Source organism: Stegostoma tigrinum, chromosome 8, assembly GCF_030684315.1.
Source record: "Stegostoma tigrinum isolate sSteTig4 chromosome 8, sSteTig4.hap1, whole genome shotgun sequence".
NCBI classification, from domain to species: Eukaryota; Metazoa; Chordata; class Chondrichthyes; order Orectolobiformes; family Stegostomatidae; genus Stegostoma; species Stegostoma tigrinum.
The window spans coordinates 16291273-16300057 of NC_081361.1; positions in this window are offsets into that span (position 1 = coordinate 16291273).

Genomic DNA, 8785 nt, shown 5'->3' on the forward strand with positions numbered 1-8785 from the left:
GCATAGTTACAGTCAGAAAAGCCTTCAGTGACAAGCTCATGTAGGTGTTGAACAATTGTGAGCTTCCTTCATGTTTCTGCTTTCTGAACCATCCATACAATGTACAAATCACCACAAAAGCTCTTTCAGGTTAAGATACCACACATTATTAAAAAAAACCTTTTTTGTCAGGAGCTGTTGGTTTGATTGTGCGCGTTAAGATGATTGGAGATTAGTAGCATAATAAATTGGTTTGTGTGTTGTTGACATTGAATACATCTAGCTCTTTTCCAGTTGCAATCAATAATATTTGAAAAGGCAGTGAAATATTTACAATTTGGGGATTGCCACAGGGCTGTAGAATATTAATCGTTGAGTTCAAAAGAGTAATCCAAAGGAAGACTGGCCACTTGACTAAAAGGTTAGGGATACATCACTAATCTTAAATCTTGAAGTAAGTCACTGTCAGAGACATGGCAAAAATGAAATAAAAGTCAGCCCCTGGGGGTGAAACATGAATTACAGAGTTCCAGGAACCTGGAAAATTATCTTCTATTGGAGTGAAAATAGCTTAGAAGACTGTCTGTCTCTACATAAAGTGCAAAAAGTTAATGATTCATATGATGTTTCCAGACATCATTTACTTATTCCAGTTTGGTCCCACACATTAAATTGTGCCATGCCCATTTTGTCTGTCTTTACTCAGCTCCATTTAATCTACCTTCATTGGTAAAATCGTGTTGCTAAGCTGTAGTAAAGCAAACACTGTGTTTGGAGACCAGTGCTAAAGGGATCTATTCAGAACCTTGCCACTTGAAGGGTAGATGTGGTCATAAATAAAGGGCTTTCTGGTATCAAAAACTTTCAAGTGACACTGGATTCTGTTTCAGAAAACTTGCTCCACGATTCGGCAGGCATGGACTACCCGCAAAAGCAGATCAAGGGCTTTGTCAGCTATAGATTCTGGCTCTTCAATATCTCAGAAAGCCTTGTGGACAGGAGTGTTACAACTTGGCTCATTTAACTTGCTTCTTTTCTTCATGTTCATTGTGAATTGCTCTTTTCCCAAAGAAGAATTGTTACTTTTAGATCGGAAATTACGTGAGCTGCCTAAGGTGTCATATAACTATTGCTCTACTACTGGAATACTTTGCACCAGAAATTTCTTAGGCTTGCTAAGATACGTGCCTGTGTTCTAATCAGTGGAAAAACATTACAATGTCAGTATGTACTAGACAGTTGAAAATTCAAGTGAGGTTTATATGTTCATTAGTATTACATAAGGTAATTATGAGGAATATAGAGCACAAGCAGAACAAGATCTACAAAGGCCTGAAGCAACCCTTAAGCCATGTTACATTAGTTCCTTCTTTCACAATTCAATTTATTGTGTGGTCTCTTGGTATGATGTTGGAAGATGGGTAAATTTAATGGGTAGAATTTTGTAATGAGGAACAGGGAGGCTGGCAGTGAGCAAAAAAGAATTAATTGGGGAGAGTCCAAAAGTAAGGTTCTCCATCTCACAAAAGGTTCACCCAATTAAGCCATCAGGCCTTAGACGGTGAGTTCAGAATTTCAACACTGAATGGCATGAAGCTTGTTTCCAGTCATTTGCATTATTAGTCACTAAACTTAACATGATGCTTCCAAGTTTCCACTCAGCAATTGAGAAACTGGGTGCAAACTATCAACAGGTAAAACAAAGCAGGTACATGACAACATGGCTCACCAACATCCATCACAGATTGTGGAATGGCTATGCCAGCTCTCTAGTTTAATTTTACGTGGAAGTGTATCTTCTGCCCAAGATGCCTCCATAGTCAATGGACACATCCTTCCTAGGCATTTTATCCACAAAAATCAGGATCAGCAAAGCACCAGCCTCACAACTGCATACTTGTTCTCTGTCCAATTCAGACTCTTTAGGGCTTCAAGCACCAAATGAGCCTTGGTGAAGTTTTGCAGTGCATGTGTAGATGGTGGTACACTCAGCTGCTACTGAGCTGGAGGAGTTGGATCATTGAAGCATAGAATCTCTAGAGTGAGGAAGCAAGCCATCTGGCCCAATGAGTGCACACTGACCCTCCAAAGAGCATTGGACACAGACCTTTTCACTCCCTATCCCTCTAACCCAGCATTCCATATGGCCAATCAACCTAACCTGCACACTGTTATATTATGGGAAGAAACTGGAACACCTGATTGAAACCCACACAGACACATGGAGAATACACAAACTCCACACTGACAGTTGCCCTCGGGTGGAATTGAACATGGGTCCCTGGCACTGTGAGACAGCAGTGCTAACCATCGAACCACTATGCTGCCCCTGGAGGGCTATGGATATTTGCAAATGGGATGACATTCAAGTGGGCTACTTCGTCTTAGATGGGGCCAAATTTCTTTATTGTTGTTGGAGCTGCACTCCTCCAGCCAAATGGGGTGTATTACATCACAGTCCTGACTTGTTTCAGAGATAATGGGAACTGCAGATGCTGGAGAATCCGAGGTAATAAAATGTGAGGCTGGATGAACACAGCAGGCCAAGCAGCATCTCAGGAGCACAAAAGCTGACGTTTCGGGCCTAGACCCTTCATCAGAGGGGGGGATGGGGTGAGGGTTCTGGAATAAATAGGGAGAGAGGGGGAGGTGGACCAAAGATGGAGAGAAAAGAAGATAGGTGGAGAGGAGAGTATAGGTGGGGAGGTAGGGAGGGGATAGGTCAGTCCAGGGAAGACGGACAGGTCAAGGAGGTGGGATGAGGTTAGTAGGTAGGAGATGGAGGTGCGGCTTGGGGTGGGAGGAAGGGATGGGTGAGAGGAAGAACAGGTTAGGGAGGCAGAGACAGGTTGGACTGGTTTTGGGATGCAGTGGGTGGAGGGGAAAAGCTGGGCTGGTTTTGGGATGCAGTGGGGGAAGGGGAGATTTTGAAGCTGGTGAGTCCACATTGTTACCATTGGGCTGCAGGGTTCCCAAGCGGAATATGAGTTGCTGTTCCTGCAACCTTTGGGTGGCATCATTGTGGCACTGCAGGAGGCCCATGATGGACATGTCATCTAAAGAATGGGAGGGGGTGTGGAAATGGTTTGCGACTGGGAGATGTAGTTGTTTATTGCGAACCGAGCGGAAGTGTTCTGCAAAGCGGTCCCCAAGCCTCCGCTTGGTTTCCCCAATGTAGGGGGATGTAGTACAATGGATGCAGTATACCACATTGGCAGATATGCAGGTGAACCTCTGCTTAATATGGAAAGTCATCTTGGGGCCTGGGATAGGGGTGAGGGGGGAGGTGTGGGGGCAAGTGTAACATTTCCTGCGGTTGCAGGTGAAGGTGCCGGGTGTGGTGGGGTTGGAGGGCCCTACCCCCACCGCATCCCAAAACCAGCCCAGTTCGTCCCCTCCCCCCACTGCACCACACAACCAGCCCAGCTCTTCCCCTCCACCCACTGCATCCCAAAACCAGTCCAAACTGTCTCTGCCTCCCTAACCTGTTCTTCCTCTCACCCATCCCTTCCTCCCACCCCAAGCCACACCTCCATCTCCTACCTACTAACCTCATCCCACCTCCTTGACCTGTCCGTCTTCCCTGGACTGACCTATCCCCTCCCTACCTCCCCACCTATACTCTCCTCTCCACCTATCTTCTTTTCTCTCCATCTTTGGCCCGCCTCCCCCTCTCTCCCTATTTATTCCAGAACCCTCACCCCATCCCCCTCTCTGATGAAGGGTCTAGGCCTGAAACGTCAGCTTTTGTGCTCCTGCGATGCTGCTGGGCCTGCCTTGTTCATCCAGCCTCACATTTTATTATCACAGTCCTGACTTGTGCCTTGTTGACAGTGAACAGGCCTTGGGGTGTTAATTTCCAGAAAGTTGGAAAAAGGGAAATCAGTGATGGTAACAACATTGAATGACAAGGGACAGTGGTTACATTTTGCCTTGTTGTAGATTATCATTGCCTAGCATTCATATGGCATGAATTTTACTTGCTACAAGTCAAATCAAAGCTGCATATTGTCCAGAATTTGCTTTGTTTGAGCAGAGACTACTTCAGTATCTGAAGAGTCATGAATGAACAGCTTGGCTAGGAGAGCAGCAACTTCTGGAGCACAATTTTCAGGTCTGTTTCCAGAATATTGTCAGGGTTCAGAACCTTTACAGGATCCATTGTCTCCAACTGTTTCTCGGTATCACATGGAGTGAATCAAACTGGTTGAAGACTAGTATCTGTGATGATGGGGGCCGCTGAAGGTGGCCAAGTTGGGTCATCTACTTGGCCCTTCTGGCTGAAGATGTGCTGTGAATGCTTCCGCTTTATCTTTTGCATTGATGTGTTGGGTCATTCCATCGTTGAGGATTGGGAATATATTTGAAACGTCTTGCTGCACTGATTTGTTTAATTACCCATCATCATTCACCAATGGATATCTTAGAATGATAGAGCTTGCATCTAATCCATTGATTGTCAAATTGCTTAGCTTCGTTCATTATTTGTTGCTTCGTGCTGTTTGACATGCAACTAGTCCTATTTGGTTGCTTCACCGGGTTGAAGCCTCATTTTTAACAATGCAATGTTCTGCTCCTGACATGCCCTCCTGAAATCTCCATTGAACTAGAGTTGATCCCCTGGCTTGATGATAATGGCTGAGCGGGGAATATGTCAGGCCACAAGGCTGTGGATTGTGCTGGAGTACAATTTTGATGCTGCTGATGGCCCACAGTGCTTCATGGATGTCCTGACTCAAATTACCAAATCTATTCAAAGCCTACCCCATTCAGTACAGTCACTGTACCATACAGCAATATGGAGTGTCTTTTTCAGTATGATAAAGGGGTTTTGTTCCCATAAAGACTAAGGCAGTGCTCCTTACTATCCCATATCCTTACTATCATGGGCAAATGGGGATTGGCATGTGGTAACGTCTATTGATCAGATCTGGGGCTCCAGTTTGATTGTAGGCAACATATAAATCCTGTAGAACCAATGACAAGCTGAGTCAAGCAGGCTTATGTTGCCATGTTGAATTTTATGCATGTTGAGCCTGTTTGGTGAGTTTGGGAAGACGGGAAGCTGAATATTAATGTGGTAAGCTGTGCCATAAACGAAGTAGTTAACAAGCAATAAACAACATCAATTGGCATCTCACTGCCATGCCACTTGTGAAAAGCATAAAGGATGGCACAACATGCTTCCAACACTGAGATAGGCATCATGAGACTTCTTGTCCAATTCTCACGCACATTTAGCCACAACCTCATGACTCAGACCCTTGGATGGTTCTGCCCTTGCTGTCTGTTTTTACTGAGAAAAATCCAAGAAAGCTCCTAGAACTGGAAATACGCGCAGCTAGGGAATTTGAGGAGTTGAAGGAAATTAATGTCCGTGAGATCATTGTGCTGGAGAAATTCATGAAGCTGAAAGTTGATAAATCCCCAGCACCTGAAACGTTACATCTTATTGTTGATTAACAATAACTGTATCTTCTACAGAGATAGTTGATGCATTGGTTATTATCTTCCAAAATTGCCGAGATTCTGAAATGATTCTGCAGATTGGAAGCTATCAAATGTCACATGACTATTTATGAAGGGAGTGAGGAAATAAACAAGAAACTATCATCTGTTAGCCTAATGTCTGTAGTTGGGAAATGTGAGAATCTATAGAGAAGGTGTGATAAATAGAAAATTGGATAATAATAACCTGAATGGACATATTGTGGATTTGAAAATGGAAAATCATGCTTTGATGAACTTGTTGGAGTATGTTGAAGAAGTTGCTTGCAAAATTGGTTAACGGGAGCTGATAGACATGGTATGATTAGATTTTCTCAAAACTTTTGATTAAATTCACCCCACGGATGGCTGTTTAGAAAAATTAAAGCATGTGAGATGGGGGTAATACACAGACATGAATTAATATTTGGCTAACAGCCAGGAACCTGAAAGCAGGAATAAGAAGGGTGAGGTGATGGCCTTGTGGTGTTATCACTAGTCTATCAATCCAGAGACCCAGGTAATGCCTTGGGGACCCAGGTTTGAATCCTGCCATGGTAGATAGTAGAATTTGACTTCAATAAAAAAATCTGGAACTCATGGTGACCATGAATCCATTGTTGATTGCTCGCAAAATGCATCTGATTACCTAATGTGCTTTAGGGAAGGTAACTGCCATCCTTACTTGGACTGCCCTATATCTCATTCTAGACCCACAGCAATGTGGTTGACTTTTAAACTGCCTCTGGGCAATTAGACCATAAATGCTGGCCTGGCCAGTGATGTCAATGTTTCATGGCTGAATAAAGAACAATGTGTAAGAATTCTCATATTCACAAGCTGCGACTAGTGAGGTACTGCAAGGATCTGTACTTGTTCACAATCTATTTTGATAGTTTGGGTGCAGGGACTGAAATAACTCTTTTAAGATGGCAACTCATCAACAATCATTTAGAAATGCTCCTCACTGAGTCAGCCATTCAATGAGTGGCAACATCCCTGGTATTCATATTTTTATGTCAGCCAAGGCTCCCTGATTAGACCAGATTAACAGCTCCAATCTGAGGACTCATATTCTGATGCCCAGATGGCTGACCTCGTTAGAATCACTACAGGGGCCAAATGTAATATTTCAAAATTTGTAAATGACACAAAGCTAAGTGTTACACCTTGAGCAAGATGTAATGTAGCTCTGCGACAGGCTGAGAAGTAGGCTGGAATATGACAAATTGAATACAAAATGGAAAAATAAGAGGTTATCCACTTTGGTAGGAGGAACTGATATGCAGATTATTTCTTCAATTGTATGGGGATGCAAAGTGTAGATGTAGAAATGTGCCTGGTTGTCCTTGTCGATCAGTCACTGAGGATAACATGCAGGCACAGCAATTATTAAGAAACCTAATGGAATGATGGCCTTTATCACAAGAAGATTTGAGTACTAGAGTAATAAAGTCCTCCATAAATTTTATAAGAACTTGGTAAGACCTCACCTGAAATGTCCTGCGTGCAAACAATATAATATCACAAACAATGTATTATTGCCACAGGTATAGTGTGCTGAAGAGTCACCAGAATTGTTCACAAGATGGCAGAATATAGAACATAGAACAGTACAGCACAGTACAGGCCCTTCGGCCCACGATGTTTTGTCGAACTCTTACCCTAATCGTAAGGTCTATCTAACCTCCACACCAACCTTACACTAACATCCATATGCCTATCGAAGAACTGCTTAAATGCCCTAATAAGGCCAACTCCACTTGCCTCTCTGGCAATGCAGTCCATGCCCCAACCACTCTCTAAGTAAAGAACCTACCTCTGACGTCCCCCCATATCTACGTCCACTCACTTTAAAATTATGCCCCCTTGTAATAGTTACCTCCACCCTAGGAAAAAGCCTCTGGCTGTCTACCTCTGGTCATTTTGTACACCTCTGTCAAGCCAACATACATCTATCAAGTCAGGACTGTTGAACAAAAGAGATTAGGTAAACCAGGCCTGTATTCTGAGATAATGGGAACTGCAGATGCTGGAGATTCCAAGATAATAAAATGTGAGGCTGGATGAACACAGCAGGCCAAGCAGCATCTCAGGAGCACAAAAGCTGACGTTTCGGGCCTAGACCCTTCATCAGAGAGGGGGATGGGGGGAGGGAACTGGAATAAATAGGGAGAGAGGGGGAGGCGGACCGAAGATGGAGAGTAAAGAAGATAGGTGGAGAGGGTGTAGGTGGGGAGGTAGGGAGGGGATAGGTCAGTCCAGGGAAGACGGACAGGTCAAGGAGGTGGGATGAGGTTAGTAGGTAGCTGGGGGTGCGGCTTGGGGTGGGAGGAAGGGATGGGTGAGAGGAAGAACCGGTTCGGGAGGCAGAGACAGGTTGGACTGGTTTTGGGATGCAGTGGGTGGGGGGGAAGAGCTGGGCTGGTTGTGTGGTGCAGTGGGGGGAGGGGATGAACTGGGCTGGAAAATCCCCTTCCCCCACTGCATCCCTCAACCAGCCCAGTTCATCCCCTCCCCCCACTGCACCACACAACCAGCCCAGCTCTTCCCCCCCACCCACTGCATCCCAAAACCAGTCCAACCTGTCTCTGCCTCCCGAACCGGTTCTTCCTCTCACCCATCCCTTCCTCCCACCCCAAGCCGCACCCCCAGCTACCTACTAACCTCATCCCACCTCCTTGACCTGTCCGTCTTCCCTGGACTGACCTATCCCCTCCCTACCTCCCCACCTACACCCTCTCCACCTATCTTCTTTACTCTCCATCTTCGGTCCGCCTCCCCCTCTCTCCCTATTTATTCCAGTTCCCTCCCCCCATCCCCCTCTCTGATGAAGGGTCTAGGCCCGAAACGTCAGCTTTTGTGCTCCTGAGATGCTGCTTGGCCTGCTGTGTTCATCCAGCCTCACATTTTATTATCCAGGCCTGTATTCTTTCCAGTTTTGAAGAATGAAAGGTGATCTCATTAAAGCTTCTCTGGAAACGTCTCTGGAAACTCCTGTGGCAAGATGGCAACACAGTAAAACACTCCTACCAGAGCTCCTCTGCCCTGCCCATTCTTTTTGCTTTCTTTTTCTTTATTTCCTCTCTTTATTTTCACCCTTCCTGTGTTTTTTTTCTTCAGCTAATGACTTTGACATACCCGGAGAGGAATGGAAGAGTTGACGAGCCCTGGAGACTAATCCCAGAGCAGAGGTTGACGAGGGGAAGCAGGTCTGGAGAAAACTTAGCTTAGAACAGGAGAGAGCCGGTGGGGAGCAGACTAGAGGCTTGGAGTGGGACACCCCCCCACAAATTCTCAGCTACTGCACTGTAATGTT